The sequence below is a fragment of the Cupressus sempervirens genome, chromosome 8, assembly GCF_028749045.1.
Source record: "Cupressus sempervirens isolate cs-2001-9-10 chromosome 8, ASM2874904v1, whole genome shotgun sequence".
Taxonomy (NCBI): Eukaryota; Viridiplantae; Streptophyta; class Pinopsida; order Cupressales; family Cupressaceae; genus Cupressus; species Cupressus sempervirens.
In genome coordinates, this window is record NC_143125.1 from 830,886,967 (window position 1) to 830,905,743 (window position 18,777).

The window sequence follows — 18,777 nt, forward strand, 5'->3', positions numbered from 1 at the left end:
CTCCTATGAATTGAGAGAGATTGCATTGAAACATCTCCTATGAATAGGGGAGAGATAGCATAGAAGGCTTCTATGAGTGGGGAGAGATTGCATAGAAGATATATCCTATGTATGGGGAAGAAGTGGTGATGATGTCTATGAGGAGAAATATTGAATTAGGGAGAAGTTGTGAAAAACTAATTTCCATCCATGTAAGACTGAGATAAAGAAGTTGTTCTTGAAAGAAAGCAGTGTGAAAATTGATTACCACTCATAGAAGAATGAGAGTTTTTCCTAAGAGTTAAAATGTGAACATTTGATGTTGATCCTAAGAATGAGAAATAATAGCTAGAGCAATCTTCTAGTTGATTTTAGATTTGAATGATGAAGAAGATTTGAAAAGAAGAGAAAAACATAATAGAAATAGAGTTTTATTTAGTGTTCTTGGAACTTACATATTTTTTATCTATGTTTCTATCAATGTCAAAGGGGAATATTATTAGCATGAATGGTGGTGGTATTCATTTTGGGAAATATCCTAAGAATTGATAGAAATTGATGAAGACACAACCCAAGAAAAAAATGAATGCAATAGGAAAAGGAGAATATTATTATTAAAAGTGATCTACTACTATATTCAATAAAATGAAAATAGACCCAAAGACATTCCATATAGGCTTACAATGTTGTATGATCCTAGAGAAAAACCTTCCTCTAGTACCTTCTCCCGAACTCTATCAAATACTGCCTTTACAATGCTAGAAATATCCTTAAGTAAACTACATTAGGTTAAAAGTTAGGAATACATTTTAGAATATTCCATTTTGAATCCACCTCCAAAACAAAAGGTTCTAGAAAACATGTTAGAAGTTGTAAAATTAGAAGAATCCAAAAAATGGTGGTCTAACTTTTGGGAGGCATAACTTTTGATCTGGGACTCTGATTGACAAATTATTTACATTTCTAGAAATCTATCCAAGCACTCTATAGGCTATGGACCAGCTTTTCTTTTCCCCCATTTTTTTCTTGTAAGAGGCCATTTAGTACCTCAAATATAAATTTGAAGTGCTCTTAGGAGGTCTCCAGGAAACCTAAAACTACAATAATTTTCAAACTGTAAAGCCTTTTGACCTGATTCTTTTTCTAGAGTGCTTTAAATTACAAGTATAATCATCCCTCCAACTTAAATCCTCTAACTCATTATAATTATGGATCAATTACAAAATAATCTATTTTCTACATTGGCATGTATCCCAAGGTGCTCAAAAACTCTAACCCAGAAAACCAATAATGGAGCTATGAGAGTTGGAATATTTATTCGACCCAAATGGGTATCTAGAAATGAAAATAATTTGAACAAAAACTAACACTAAGCATATTTTTGGGTGACCCAAGATTGCTCTTACACCACTAAATGCTCCCACATTAGAAAAGTTGAGGAGATTATTAACATGATTAACATGTTGCATTCATGACTATGTTTTTCATTGATATCAACATAGCATTGTTTCTATGAAGATTGGTAGAGTGGAAGTTAGAGAACAGGGTTGTAAAAACCTTGTATGGATGATTAGGTCAATCATAGTTAAGGACATATTCTACACTATATCTTGATAACATGGATAAGTGTGAAACTGGAAGACAAAGATATGAAGGACATATTCTTGATTTACAAAGGATAGTAAGTAGATAGAGTACCTAATAAGTGGGATCCTATGGTTGATTTGTATCTCTTTACTAAGATAGAATCTCAACATGTGAATTTGAGTAGTGACAAAAGATAACCTGATGAGGACATCAGATAGTGTACAAGGTTAGAGGTTGCACATGTGAGAAGTTGGAAAGAATGTGAGTTGAAAATATTATATAATTGTAAACTAATTGATTATCTTAAAGAGTTCATAGTATAATTAATTGGGAAAGCCTCAAGCCCTACTCAAGAAATTATTTTGAGGATATAGTATAAAGGAAGGTAATTTTCCTTGTGTGAAGTGCAAGTGATTGGTGTGATAAAAGTGTGAAATGTGAAGTATTTCATAAATGTGAGAAAGTGATCTAAGGGATTATTAGATGTGAAGTTTGTGATTTGGTATCAAAATTAGAAGAGGATAAGTCTAGTTAATAGACAAGGAATAATACAGAGACCATTTGGACAGCGAGTTCGGTGGTCTTGCCCTTGAAGTTGTTTGGAGAGTGGATCCATCTTCCTTCTATAATTCCTAAAAGGGTTGGCACAACTCCTAACAAGGTTGGAATCTCCTAATAAGGATTCAAATTCTCTTAACAAGGACTTATATGTATTGAATGTATTTCATTGACTCCTAACAGGGTCCATCCTCTAACAAGGAACATCTATATTAGTACATCATTTTGTGGATACCATCCACACTATAATTTTTGCTCAAATCAAGTGTTTCCCCAGTTAACATATATAGTGTTATTGTGGATGATTATCTTGTTATAGTTGTTGATTATATTGTTCACATGTTTGAGGATTCATAAGGTTGATACATATTTTAATAATTTGATAATCAATTCACTCCTCCCCTCGCCCACCCCTCTCACTTATCTTACATTGGGTAGTTAGAGATGATAGTCTTAGCATGAATTATAATCATACTACATTGGGGGAGTATCCTAAGATTCAAAGAGTATATACATGTTGCATTCATGAATGTATTTGTCATTGATGTCAACATAGCAGTAAGCTTGTGAAGACTGACATAATAATAGAGAGAGATCTTAGTTGTATGGACAAGGTTTTTCTTGTTTGGTGATGCATGGTCATGGACATGTTCAGTAAGTGTCTTGATAATGTGGTTCATTGCACATCACATAAGTAGAAGATGTACATAAGTTATTCTTGATTTACCAAGAGAAATATAGAAATAGAGTGCTTCAAAAGTAGTTTTTGATGTTTGTATTATATCTTTCATTTGAGATGCAATAAGAAGATGCACATGTGAGAAGTTGTGTAGACTATGAGATGACAGTGCTATTTTAATTATAATAAATTAATTATCTTATTTTAATTAATTAGGAAAGCCTCAAGGTCGACTCAAGGAATTATTTTGAGGATATGGTATAAAGGAAAGATGTTTTCCTTGTTTGTAAAGGTTATCCAATATTGTATGAAGTGTGAAGTGTGAAATGGAGTAGAGTGTTTATTGAATGTGAGTAAGCAATCCAAGGGATTATTGGATGCATGTTTTATGGTTTGGTTATAAGATCAAAAGGAGCAGAGGTCCAGTTGATAGGACAAAGGAAGGAATTATTATTCATTTCTATTATTCTTTAATGAATAATACAAAGATCATTTTTATAGTAGGTTCATTGATCTTAACCTTGAAGTAATTTGGGTAGTGGGTCTAGCTACCTTCCACAACTCCTAATAGGGACTGATATGTGACAAATGTTGTTATAGAATCTTGATAGGGTCCATACTCTAACAAGGAATATTTATTTTAGTACACAATCTTGTGGGTACCATCCCCACTGGGGTTTTCCCTTTTTTTAACGGTTTCCATAGTAAATATATCTATTGTTATTGTGTATGAGTATCTTGTTATGGTTTCTAATTACATTAATAAAGTTTATTTTAGGTTGATAATTGTGATAATATTTGGATAACTAATTCACCTCTTCCCCCTCTCAGTTATATTGGTGGAATATATATTCTACTAATTGGTATTAGAGCCTCAAGTCCTTGAAGGATAGGCTTAACAACTTTGGGATATCGATGTAAAAGTTATAGAAAGGATAGTCCTAGATTTGATGGGGCCAACTATGATAATTAGAAGGAGAAGATTAAGAATTGCCTATTTTGCATGGGTCTGGGTTATTGGATCTTGACAAAGAGTGAAAAGACAATTGTTGAAGAAGGGAAACTTGAAGAATGTAGTGAAGTAGAGGGAGATTTGTTCATGTGCAACATGAGATCTAGAAAAGCTCTACTATCAACTCTTCTAGAGAATAAATATAGTTAGGTAAGGTCACTTCAAACATTAGAATCTATTTTTGAAGGTGATAGACACACAAATAGAGTGAGATTGCAGAATTGGATATCTACATTTCAAGATTCTAAAATGATGGAAGATGAATCTATAAGAAACTATATTGGTAGGATATTAGATATTTTTGTAGGTATCAAGTCACATGGTTTAACCAAGGAAGAAGATGAGGTTGTGTGGAAGATCTTAAAAACCTCGAGACCACCATTCAAGAAAGTTTCTCACAAGATTAAACTATTAATACCTTGTACTAAGGAGTTTACTAGGGAAATGTTGCTTGGAAGATTGGAAGAAATAGAAGTGAGTCTAAGACAATTAGGAGAATTGACAAGAGTTGAGATAACTTTTAGTGCCTTGAATGTTCAACCAAGCCTATGTAGAAGTGCAACCACACATGAATATTTTGCTAGTAGGAGCAAAACTAGATTTTATGAAGACAAGAAGATTGAGGAAGGTATAACACTTCTTGTGAGAAGATAAAAATATTGTAAGAATATCTTTAAATATTGGACATCTAATGAGTTTTGTTATTACACATCTAAATATCCTAAAAAGAGAAAAAGTATATGGGAAACTTTAAGCCTAGAAGAGAACGTAATTTTTTGTATGCTAATGAAGATGAGGAATCTAATGAAAGAGATCAAAGTGAAAGTGATGATGAGATATGATTTGTAGCTATTATGGAATATTATATTGATATAGAAATTAGAGAAGAAGAGGCTCTAGTTTCCCAAGTTGAAAGGAAATCAATTTGGATAATAGATAGTGGTTATTCACATCATGTAACTAGTGATACGAATAAGCTTTTTAATTTCATAAACTATGATGGAAGTATTGTTAGAGTTGGTAACAATTTCACCTATCATATTACCATGGTTGGATCCATTACTTTAGATGGAAGAACTAACACTAATGATGTTTATCTTATTGATGGATTGAAGTGTAGTTTGTTGAGTGCCAGATAGTTGGTGGACAAAGTGTATCAATTATAATTCACATAAAAAATATGCACTATCAAGGATAAGGATGGTAATATTATTGGGACTATATCTAGGTCCAAAGGTAATGTATTTTAGTTGAATCTTATGGAAATGACTTGTTTGGTTGCTAAAGTGGACAATAATTGGTTATGAAATAGGAGATTCTATCATATAAACTTTGATAATATTGGAAAGTTTAGCAGCATGTTTGCAATCAAAAATATTCCTAAAATAATTAAGCCTAATAATTAGTTTGCAAAGAATGCATTTTGTCTAAGGAGAATAAGGTATATTTTGCCAGCAAGAAGTTCACTACCACAAAGAAGCCAGAGATTGTTCACACAGATCTATGTGTTCTCTCTAGAACAAGAGGATTCTATGGGAAATGGTATTTTATGATTTTTATTGATAACTTTACTAGAATGATGTGTTGGAAATATGGTTAGTTAGATGTCTTGATGGTTTTCATTAATGGAAACATATACTCAACATTTCATTTATGCATTCAGAGATAAAAAATTATTCAAGTATGAGATAGTTTGTAGGAATACAATTAATAGATATTAACAATATGGATGATATGCAATTGAGGAAAGGTTTGTAACATTTTCATGATGATGTGTACTAGTGTGCATATGTGTGTGGTCAGTATGACATAATGTTGGAATTCTTTTACAATAACTTGGGGGGTTGGGGGGGGGGGGGGGCGTGGGGGGGGTGTAAATGAATTATTCAAGGTCCAAATGTACAAAATAAAGCTTTTTCACAATTCAATGAAACCATAAAACATTCATACCCATGCATGTATTCATTCTATATTTACTAAAACTTATATGTTACTGTCAAATCAACTTACAGAAATGTAACGAATGAAACACAACACATTCATTGGCACATTTGACACAATGATTTAATGTGGAAACCCAATTTGGGAAACACCACCAGGAACATGCTACTCCTTTGCACTCTTCTGAAGTGATGCCCTATGAAAAGTGAACCCTGTTAAAGGTTACAATACACACTATTAAATGTGACCCGATTAAGGGATTTCAATCACCCTATTAAAAGTGAACCTTGTTAAAGGACATTAGGCCATTCACTTGGAATGTCTCCCTATTAAAGGATTTTCCAATGACTATTAGCTCAACCTTAATCCAAAGGGTTTACCCTATACTAATACAATTATTAGAGAGTAATAGTAGAGCTTTGATATGATACAACTTATAGCTTCACTTGCATATTATAGATCTCTATTCATTACATAAAATTTTGTGCCACCAGCTCTTTAATCTTATCCTTCTCCTAGTTCACATATTCAAAGAAAAAAAACTTGTCAGCTTATATTTAGTTAATCTTCAATCTTTTCATAATGCAGTAGCTCAACATTATCAATTTTCTGATGCTTGGCACATACTACATTACTTAGCATCAACTAGATTTTACTATTGCTTGACATCAACTGAAATTTGCTCTCACTCAATTCCAACTAGCTTTTTATTCAACTTGCACTAACTTTTCTTTGCACCTAATATCCATTCGATCAAGTTTGGTAGAGTAAATTTATAATTTAACTTATTCTTATAAACTTTCTAAGTGTAGCTAGTCATTTTGTAACCTTAAGTAGATCATTGATACCTATTAAATGTTATAATACACACTGTTAAATTTGACCCGGTTAAGGGATTTCAATCATCCTGTTAAAAGTGAGCCTTGTTAGAGGGCTTAACCTTCATTCCACAATTGTACTTAACCTTCATGCTTTATAGCTTTGACATCTTGATCACACTTCAAGAATTCATCTCCTTAAGCCTTCTTCCTTGGTATCTCTTTATAGACTCTTCTCTTAGGTCACTTGATGAAGAAAAACCCTTAATTCCTTCTCCTACTTAGGTTCTTGCTTATGATACCAACCTCTCTAAATTTTTTCTTTATGACGAGACATTCCTATATAAAAGAAATTAGAATATGTTCCCACTCATTATCCATCATCTAAATTAGGGTTTTGGATGGATTAGGTAGGATACAATGTATCTACTCCATATGTTGTCTATTCTAAAAAATTCTCCTAGAATCCATTTGAATTCGCCAAAAAATACTTTTCATAAAATTTTGTGCCACCAACTCTTTAATCTTATCCTTCTCCTAGTTCACATGTTCAAAGAAAACAAACTTGTCAACTTATATTTGGTTAATCTTCAATCTTTTTCATAATGCAGTAGCTCAACATTATTAATTTTCTGATGCTTGGCACATACTACATTACTTAGCATCAACTAGATTTTACTGGTGCTTGACATCAACTGAAATTTACTTAACATCAACTGTCTTGCTCAACATCTCCTAAAATTTTCTCTCACTCAATTCCAACTAGCTTTTTTTCAGCTTGCACTAACTTTTCTTGGCACCTACTATCCATTCGATCAAGTTTGGTAGAGTAAATTTATAATTTAACTTATTCTTATAAACTTTCTAAGTGTAGCTAGTCATTTTGTAACCTTAAGTAGATCATTGATACCTATTAAAATTTGTAATACACACTGTTAAATGTGACCCAGTTAAGGGATTTCAATCACCCTATTAAAAGTGATCCTTGTTAGAGGACTTTAGGCCATTCAATTGGAATGTCTCCCTATTAAAGGATTTTCCAATGACTGTTAGGTCAACCTTAATCCAAAGGATTTACCCTAGACTAACACAATTATTAGAGAGTAATAGTAGAGCTTTGATATGATACAACTTATAGCTTCACTTGTAGATTATAGATCTCTATTCATTCCACAATTCTACTTGGCCTTCATACTTTACAGCTTGGACATCTTGATCATGCTTGAAGAATTCATCTCCTTAAGCCTTCTTCCTTGGTATCTCTTTATAGACTCTTCTCTTAGGTCACTTGATGAAGCAAAACCCTTAATTCCTTCTCCTACTTAGGTTCTTGCTTATGATACTAACCTCTCTAACCTTTTGCTTCATGACCAGACATTCCTATATAAAGGAAATTAGAATATTTTCCCACTCATTATCCACCATCTAAATTAGGGTTTTGAATGGGTTAAGTAGGATACAATGTATCTACCCATTATCTTGTCTATTCTAGAAACTTCTCCTAGAATCCATTTGAATTCACCTAAAAATAGTTTACATCAAATTTTGTGCCACTAGCTTTGTTGGGACAAAAAATTGCATGGTCAATTTTGAGAACCATTGAAAAAATCAAGCCCTTAAACGCTTTTAAAGTGCATTTGTACCCAACTGCCCATTTGAGGCCTAAGAGGTGTTCAATGCTTCTAGCACCTTTCATTAAGCATGCCTAAGCATTTCATAATGATAAATTGACATTCTGAGCCATTTTGTGAAGTCTCATTTTGAGCATTATCAAATCTGCATTTTATCCTGTGTCAAAAAGTGACAGGAGCCTCTGTTCGCCATTGAATATATCACACCCAGAAATGTTTTAGGACTCATTGCTTTAAGAATGTCTAGTGTCCATTCCTAAGAACCTATGTTTTAGATTTTGAGTCATTTCAAGTCCGTTTGACTAGGTTTTGAATCATTCAAAGTTGGTCTTTTAAATTTTTCATGCTGATGCACATTGCACATAATTTTGGGAAGCCGTGTTTGACAAGTTATAACTCTTGACCAGTTGACCTAAATGTTGAAATTCATTTTGCATTGCATTATAGACATTACAGACTTGTTATTTTCTAAGTTTCAGCTTATGATGAATCTGCTTAATTAGTTTTCAAATGTGATTCCAAATGCAATTTTTATCTTTTTACTGGTGTCAGCATTTGAAGATCTATCAGGACCCCTATTCATGATGTTATAACTTAATATCCATGATTGGTGAGATCAAATGGATTGTACCACTATGTTGTCCTTTGAAAACAATTGAAGTGTGCCAATTTACAACCTTTAATGAATCCATTTGCACATTTTTTCAAGTCATTTCCATTCACAAAAAATGTTTTTTGTCAATGCTTTTAATCTGCAAAATCCAAGTAGCTCACTTTGACTACTTCCCATTTGCTCCTAGTTATCTATCATGAGCCCAAATCACAGATTCATATTCACCTCATTGCTGAGAATCAACGCCCCAGTTTTCATTTTCCCATGTGCTCATTTACCAAATTTTTAAAGAGAAATTTGAATGCAATTTATTATTTTCTGGCATGTTTATCTACAAGTGTTTTTAAGTGGTCAACTTTGACAACGAATATCTTTTGACTGGGAATTCCTCATGAGACAAGATTTGAGAGTGTGCAAGTTTGTGGAACAAAGAACCAGTGTGCTAGTTTTTAGAGCTCGATCAGGTGTTTGGGTTAGTTTGTAAGGCTAGTCAAAGGACCTCCTAACACAAAAGTGACAAGTTGCAGATTAATGGTAAACTGAGTTACAATTGATGGTTCGGTGATCAAATTTGAGTTTAGTCAATATCATATGTTTAGTAGGTCAATTTTATAGTTTAGCTATTTGAAATCAAAATTTTTTTAGCCAGACCCACTTGGGGCCTAACTAATTTCATCTGATTGCAATGATTTGAACCTAGAGTCAAAAGAATTTTTAAAGGGGTATTTTATCTCCCACTGAAACATGTTGTGGGTGCATAGTTCTCAAGTCATGTCTATTGTTAATGATAGAAGATGAGAGTGACAGAGGTACACAATGTTTTCATGATCATTTCTAAGATAATTTGTCATTAAAGAAGTTAAAGGGTATTTGCGAGAATTCATTTCATTCCTGGCTACATGTAGATCATACCAAGATAATAACCATGGTTGGTATTGAGAGATTTTAATTCAAAGGCCATCTAAAAATGTTATATAAATAAGAGTCAAATTCCATGGTGGAGGGAGGTAAGTGGAACATCATAAGCAAATTGATCTTGAATCTTGAGCTCAAAAAAAGCCACAAAGGTTAAGTTATGTGGTAGTGAGGTGGAAGTTTAGCAGCATTCCCATATAAATGACTTTAATGGACTAAATCAATTTGTAATTATTTTGTCCTTTTTATCAAACCAATAGTTTCATCTAAGATTGGAAGCGGTTAAGAGTCTCATGCAATAAAAGTCGAGAAGTCAAGCCAACTATAAAGAAGGCAAGGGACGTTTGAAGAAAAGAATGAGAAGTCAACTTCAAATAAGATGAAAGCTGAAACGCAATAGGAAACCCACACATCAAGTAAAAATAGTGGAGGAACCCCATTGGATAGCTGAAGGAGAGTAGGAAAGACACATTCAATGCCAAGTAGGAATAGGGTCAAGGTAGTGGAACATTTCAGATGAGCAACTAACACAAGTAGATAAGTAGATAAAGCATCTGATGATACAATCTCCATACATCTTGGTGCTTGAGGCTTGTAATCCAACAAATAAAGAGGAGTATCCATAGTAGGCACTGGTCAAAGTAGGAAGAGCTCACGTTAATAGGAGAAGTCTTGCTGAAAATGAAGATAAAGCCAACGTTTAAAAGGAAACAATAGTTTTGTTGAAGAGAGACAACACTTTTGAAGGGAGGAGCTATGTTTTTAAAAAGAAACTCATGCTAAGATAAGGAGTAAAAAAAATGCAAGCAAGAATCTCATGGATTAAAAATGATGAGATCTACCTTATTCTTCAAAGTACATGGAAGCAATAACAAATAGAGAACCCATGCCAATAGACAGAGTAGTTGTCGCAGTCAAAGTGAAGTCATAGAAAAACATTAAAAATATTAAAAGGAGCTGCTAGTCTATAGAGGAGGTTGGGAGCTCTGTGTAGGGGATGCCCACAACAAAAGGATAACATCAAAGTTGCATCCCACAAGACCCAAAAATGTTTGAAGGCACTATAAGGAACAATCTAGATCCCTTGGGAGACTACTCAAATGATGAGATTTGGAAGGCTTTGGAGAAATGCGAGCTGGGGGATGCTGTTCTAAAAAAGAAGAGAAGATTTATTCTCTTGTAACTGAGGATGGAGAAAATTGGAGTGTGGGGCAAACGAATTTTGTATGCTTAGGAATGGTGCTAAAGAAAAGCCGCATATTGATACTTGATGAAGCAATAGCGTCGGTGGACACAACAACTATCAAGCTTATTCAACAAATGATACTGAATCAATTCAATGAGTGCACAGACATAACCATAGCACACCAAATTCCATTAGTCTATGGTAGTGACTTGGTCCTCGTGATGGGTGATGGAAATGTTGTTGAACATGACTCTCCAACGAAGCTCCTAGAGAACAAATCTTCATCATTTGCAAAACCTTTTTCAGAGTACACTCTGCGATCAACTAGTGTTGAAGAAAAATAGGAGGTCTAATTATATTAGGTCATATGATGACAAAAAGCAATCTTTTTGGTAATGTGCAAGGTATCCAAACATTATCCCACATTTTCCAAACAGGGAGGTTTTTAAGATTTTAAATACTAATGCACTCAATAGACTTAATGTCAACAAGACAAGAGGGCTTTTGTAAGCTCAACCTCGCAGGTGGGCTCGAATGACACTAGATGGATGTTGAGTAAGATAAAATTTTGAATGAAACGATGCCAAAGAAATGTTGATGTGGAATCCAGTGCATCAGATTGTGCCACGTGGTGAATCAAGCAACCCTCCCTATCTCACCAAGCAAAATATTCATGGGAGTTAACATGGTGAGATAGTGATGCTGACACGATGGGCCCGACTAGAAATGATGTAGTGACAGTGAAGGAGATTGGGACATGTGTCTCGATCGTGCAGCCATCACTACTATTGGTCTGACTTTTTAAATGATAGAAATCCTTTGTCCAGTTGTAGAAAAGTCAGATTTTTTCATTTAGTGGTGAATAGGGTTTTTAGGTAAGTCATCTGTTTGCTCCCCTTTTTGAAAATTTTATGAAAACCATACTTTTTTTTCCATTTGTAAACTATCGGGCATGAAGTGTTTAAATTTTAAATCGGGCGAATATTCTTTTCCTTTTATATCTTCTATGCCCCAAGCTACTTTCCCTCTTAGTTTTCCTAGCCGTTCAATCTAAGTAAATCCACCATTGTCATTTCCTTGCTATGAAAACATGGGCACTCTTTATGTATAGCAAGGTAGCGAATGTTAGTAAATTTTGAGATGGGACCGCAAAATGAAGACATGACAATTAGAAAATTATCTTTTAACTGATTATTTAGTCATGGACACTTGGAAAATGCTGTCAGAGCCAGAGGAAGGACCTAATTATAAAAAGTCAGAGGTCGGTGCCAGAATGAGTATCTTTTTGACCCTTCACTACCTCACTATCAGAATTCTTGAGCATCTCGCTATTAGCAAAGTAGCAAGGCACCGTAAAATTGAAGAGCTAGTGGTCTTGAAATTTATCAGTACCATGATTAGTCCAGGTGGCATTACCGGTAATAATTGATGTTGTTAGAAGTAGTTAATAGGAGCAATAATGATTTGATGAGTCCTTGTATTTTATGGAATTGAGATTCATTGAAGTTGCCAGAGCTCACTACCTCGCTATCAAAAAATTCTAGCATCTTGCCATTAGCGAAGTAGCGAGGTGTCATAAAATCGATAGCCAGTGGGACTTCTAATAACATGGGATGATGACTAGGACTAAAGTAAAGTCTTATGGGGTACCAACTGTGCATAATTTCATACTTCATCAATGCTCTGGACCCATGCCCCATTGATCAAATGTGTGAGAGATCCTGAGCATCAAATTAAAACAGAATCAACAATCCTTGCTATCTTACAGTGGAAATTTGCATGTTGTTTAAGCTATGCGACATAGCGAGTATGGGGCCCACCACTTTTTAGGAAACTTTGTGCAGCTTCCCCACCTTTGATTCGATCTTAGATCAATGGCCATCATCTTCTCACCATGAAGAGTTGCTAGGGAGATATGTATAGTGACATAGAAAATAAGGGCCCACTGCCATCTTTCTATGCAAGTACAATAACATATCATCTACTAGATAAAGATCAGATCGATGGCTATCGCTACTTCACTATGGCAAGGTGTTCATTCTTTATGCATAGTGAAGTAGCGACCTACTGACACTTGTCCTCAGTTGCCAGTGGGTCCAGACAGAAGCGCCATCAAGGAAAGAGTTGTGTACGTGGGAAATTTTCACTGGATCAACTGACCAACTTGTAAAATGCAATGCCTAGTTATTTTTCTCCATATCCCATGATCGTAGGATTTTTGAAGATCGACGGTGTAGCTTTAAACGTAGAATATGGTGCCACTCTGTGTATTAATTAGACATGAAAGCATTGCATGTGAGGAAAAATAGAGTATAAAATAGAAGATTTAATTAGTTTCACCTTACGCAAGCAAATGTTCTGAGCTATTCCTGAGCAAAAGCAATTACTAAAGGAAATCGTGCTGAAGTTTGGTAGAATTTGTGAAGTAGTTTGTTTGTGGAAAGTTTGCAAAAATACAGAGGAAAACAAAGACAGAATTCAAGTAAGTAGTACTACTATAATCTATGTAGGTTTTTTAGTTCTGTAAAATATAATCCAAGATGCCTCTGAAGAAGGGATTTTCAGGTCAAATAAACTATTTGGATAGAAATGTGCATGATGACTTGCTTGAGTTGCTACTAGAGTCTACTGTAGAGACAGTGCAAGTTAAAAGGTTAACCTCATTAAACCCTAGGTTGAGGATAGCTAATGGATTGTATGATAAGGGTAATTGGGTCCAAGATGCTCAAACCTCACAAACTGGTTTGAATTTGTTCAAGAAATGGTTTGCAGAAACAAAATTGTATGCTCCACATGCCAATATATGGAATTTTGACCTGGGAAAGCTAGTTGTTCCCAATGTATTCATGGATTATGACCTCCTTGAGGCCATGGCAAAGAATTATGATCAAGCCACAAGGGTAGTGAGAAGAGTAGATGGTGAAATTTTAATCACCATCAACCCAAAAGAGATTAGGGAAGTTTTTCGCTTGGGACCTCTCACTAGGTATCATGTGCCCATTGATTTGATAGAATTAGAAAAAGAGTATATGTCAAAAAAGGATGTAGTTAGACAAGGTGCACTGAAGGCCCACATAGGCAGAATTGGAAACCTACCAGCAATAACATCATCCTCTAAAGAACCTTTCAAGAAATCATGTTTCAATGCTAGGGTAGTAGATATATACAGAACCCTGTGCAGAGTTTTTGGAGAGGATGAAGAAGATTTTATCCCTGTGAGCTTCATGTATATGATCACTCAAATCTCCTATTTTGGTGTAGAGATAATTTTTTATTTTGTTTCATACCTGGTTAATGAAATTCACATTGGATTGGTGGGGATTGAAAGGGAAAAGTCAAGAAGGTTTGGGGCCAATATTCCCTTTTAATGCACATGTTTTTGTTTAAAGGGTGTACATACTTAGTAAGGAAATGGTTCTGAACAGATAACAGGAGGGGGAAGCACTGCCAGTTCAATTATGGAGTGTAGATATGACTTGGGAAGTAGAAAATGCTAGTTTTGTTAGATTTGACAGACACTTTTCTTCCAAGTTAAGATTCCTCATATTGAGTGACAAACCCAGAATTCCTAAGGCACTAATGCTTCTTGTCAGACCTATGGATGAACCCCACAATCTAAAAGTTTCACATAATTAGGGAGATATCATCCCATATCCAGTCTCAACTATCATTAGAGTTTATGAATTCAAATGGACACTCCATGTACTACCTTATCAAGTGCCTTTAAAGGTAGGATTAGCTGAATTCTTGTGGCAGTTGGGAGGAGTGGAAGAGACCTTTTTGCACAAAAGGGGAATAGGATCAATTTTTCCTACTTGCACTGTAGCTCACCAGTTTGTAATAACTAAGAAAGGGTGGGTCTTTCTCTACAAATATTTTGATCAGTATAAAATGGTGATATCTCACCCTCATTTTTGTGATGCTGAAGGTTTCTTTAATTCAGCTCTTAGACATAGGATCAAGCTTCGTTCAGTTAAGCATGAATTTTATTTTCCTGAAGATGTAATAAGGAATGGGTACTCTTTGCAAGAGCAAGACACAAAGAAAGAAAAGTGGAGGCTTTTTTCAAAAGTTTTTGATTTCATTAATTGTTTTGACAAAGATTACAACCCTCTTGATAATGTTGTAACTACTACAGATATGATAAATAAACTTATGAATACATTCCCTGAAATAGTGGAGGTAATGAATGAGAAGAAACAACATTTCATTGATTCTTTTCTAGAAAAAGCCAGGGAAGTAATGAGGAAATTGGGTTTCACTCCTAGCATAGGGGTAGGCCCATTGGTTGTGCAAAAGAGGATAGGATATACTGTCATTCAGGATTAGAGGCAAACATGCACATTTTTGAGGAAAGATGTAGGAATATGAAAGCAGAGCATCCAAAAATGGATGAAGCCTTCATCCACAATCAAATAAAGGAACAAATGATACAAGAGTTCCAAAATATAACCCCTAAAGAGGGGAGACATATGGTAAAAGCTACAAATATTTTATTATTGCCCAATTGGGACATTGCTGATGCCTTAATTATTAATTCTATGTCAAATAATTTGGGATTACAAGATCTAGATAAAAATGAATTCTTGGGAACAACATTTAGTAATGACCAAGCCGCTTGTGTTATGTGATCATTAAGAAGAGGATCAAGGACTACTCCATCATAGCCTGATGATTCAGGACTAACATGGAGTATCATTGTGAGGAGAGTTGCTAATAATTCACATGTTCAGGCAACCCACATGAATGTGGATTATTCACAATTTGCCTTGGCCACTGCAGAAAAGGAAGAAAAGGAAATGACTGAGTTACAAAGCAAGTATGAAATAGTGGTGGATGCCTACAATAACGGAGTTAAAAAGAGAATTGATCTTGAGAACAAGCTATTGGGAAGGACCACTAGGCCAAGAATAACATACCCTCACCCCCTAGTTGAACCTTTCAAATCCACCCCCCTCATAGAAATACCAAATACACCCCAAAAGCCACAATACTACACTGTTGAGGATTTTGAAGAAGAAAAAGGCAAACTATCAGCCCTATATGTAGAATTGGAATCCAAATATGAAGATAAACTAAGAAAAGCTCTCACATATCTAGGGGTCAAAGTTGAATGGCTGCTAATTTATGATCAGTTGACAAGGCTGATCAGTATCTGGGAGGATTTGAAAGCTAATGATGAGGCTCTAATGCCTATTTTGAATAAATGGGTAAGAAGGGAGAAAGAAATAACATTTTTATTTTTATCTATTATAGATGATTCTTTTGATCAAATTGAAAAAAAAAATTGATATTGTTTCTGATCTTGTTGACTTTGATAATAAAAGGATTCATTTATAAAAAGTAGTAGTAGGCTACTTGAAAAAGTACAAGAGCCAGAAATTCAATTTGTTTCCTCATGCCCTAGATAAAAAGAATAATTTGAAAAGCAAAGATGAATGGGCAAAGGAACTTGATGATTTATTCTGTTTAAGAATGAATCAAGTCATTAATGAATCAGGGCATGCATGGTGGGCTTCCACAATAGAAGAAATGATGAAGGCCCAAATATTCTTTGATTCTTTAAAAGAAGAATTCGCTACCATTAATAAGGATGCTGAATATGTGCTGAAAAGATAGAGGGATATTTTGTAGTTCAATTGGCCAGATGACACATTATTTGACAAGTGGATGGAAGATATGGCTCCCGATGAACAGTTTGATGAAGATGAAAATGATAGTGATGAAATGCAAGGTGAGGAGATCCAAATCATTGACCCTGTCACTACTCAGACCCAACCAGAAGAAGAAGACAAGGATAATTTGTTACCTTCAGTTGCAAACCCGGGACCGCAGGATGTCGATACAACTAAAGAAAGGGAAAAGGTAGAAGTTACTCCCACCATACAGGATAAAGATGGTGAAAGCCCACAGGTGAAGGTTGACATGCCATCATCAGAACAAACTTCATCATTGGTTAATTTGGCTATTGTATATGAGGGAGGACCAGAATAGCAACCAACTCAGCTACACAAGAGCATGTGACAAAAGGGCCCACAAAAGGAATGTTTGATGTAAAGCTTTTTCTGTTACTCACATTTTTGTCATCTTGTGATAAGTGTATGTAAATGTTTCTTGTAAAAGAAACCTGTCACTTTCTCTTAGCCTAAAGCTTGTTGCATCTCACACTATTTAAGTCAGATTCCAAGGCTAAAGAATGGTCTGAATTCTATTTTTCTAAGTGATATGCTTAGTCTGTCTTTGGTCCAATGTTTTGAAAGCAAGTTTGTGATGTATTTTCTCTGTCATTTCTCTAAGAATACATGAATACAGAATGATATATGTTTCTTTCTGAATGTCATTCTGAGTCTATTGTAAATTGTATACAATTTTCAAGGAAAATAAATACAAATTTTGATCTGTCCCCATATCAGTTCTTTCTTAACTTTGTCTCCTTTTGATTACTTGGTTATCTTGATTTTGTATAGGTAAAGGCCTGTGCAATTGAATGCAATCCAGTTAAGTTGTATATCTATTTATCACTACTGTTAATTCAATAGATTAAGTAAAAGCTTTGGTGAATGTGATAAGGTTGCTATAGTAGTGGAAAGGGTTTTGAATGATAAATTTTGATAAGAATTGCTGATAAAATTTGTTGTAAGGCAAAAAATTAGATCTAAGAATTTTCTGTAGACTCTGAACCCCAATGGATTAGGCATTGATCAAATTTGATCCAGATGAAAGAAGAGTATGTCACAAATGGTTGTCAAAAATGCAGAATTAAATCAATTTTACTTTTGTTTCCTATAGATCTTAAAAGTTGGCAGGTACTTGTCTGCATGGAATGTTTTAACTTCAGTTAGACACTATTGTTGAGAACATCTGCAGATCTATAGAAGAATTTTTGACCATATCTGTTATATGGGATGTGTTTATCAAGTTATCAAGAATTGTGTATGTATTTGAGGATTTGAGATGACAATCAGAATGAAACTAGAAATAATCCTCATATAGTTTTCCTAGTCTTGAATCATCCTTGGGTATACCGACCCTGGTTTTGTAGAACCATAAGAGTAGAAAACCACCCTTGGTTTTGTTGAAGTTGGGCCCAAATGCTTAGCAAATGCAATTGTTAACAACAATTGGCTAGTCTTTAGATTGTATGAGTACTGTCATCTTGGTATTAAGCATTTTGTTGCTTAGTAGTTTTAGTTCATTTTAAAACACCAATAGCTACCTTACCAAGAGAAGATGCTCACGGGATAACCATAGTGAGGTGGCGACGTTCAGGTGGCAACAACACGTGGATCCAATGGTGCTTATGTGGTAGTGAATGGGCGTGTAGGTGGTGATGACATGTGGCAGTTGGATGAGGTGTGGGCCCCACCCAATTATCAAGGGCCTATCATGGAGTGACGTATTGCGTCATGGGAGAATGATTAATTTAATTGAAATAACGATATCTCACGTTCAATTCAAAATTTGAAAGTATTTTTCTTAAGAAAGGAATAGTCTATAGTTCAGAATATAGTAAATTTTTAATTTTCAAATATTCTAAGTTTTTAATGCAAACAATGGAGTTTAGAGGCTCAGATTTTCAAACCAGCATAACAGGGGCATTTTTTTTTGTCAAAAATGGTCACTCCAATATAACCTCAGAATCAGGAAGATCTACATTTTTCAAATTTGAGGTCAATTTTTGCACAGGTGCTCACCAATTCAAGCTATAAGTCAATTTTTGAATTTTGGGGTGTTCTCAACAGAATGACCAAAATTCGTCACTGCTCATCAGAATTGGTCATGATGTAGATACAAGGGCTTAGTGAAATGTAAAAGTGAAGAAAAACAATTTTAATCAGTTCTCTTAGGGCTGTTTCAA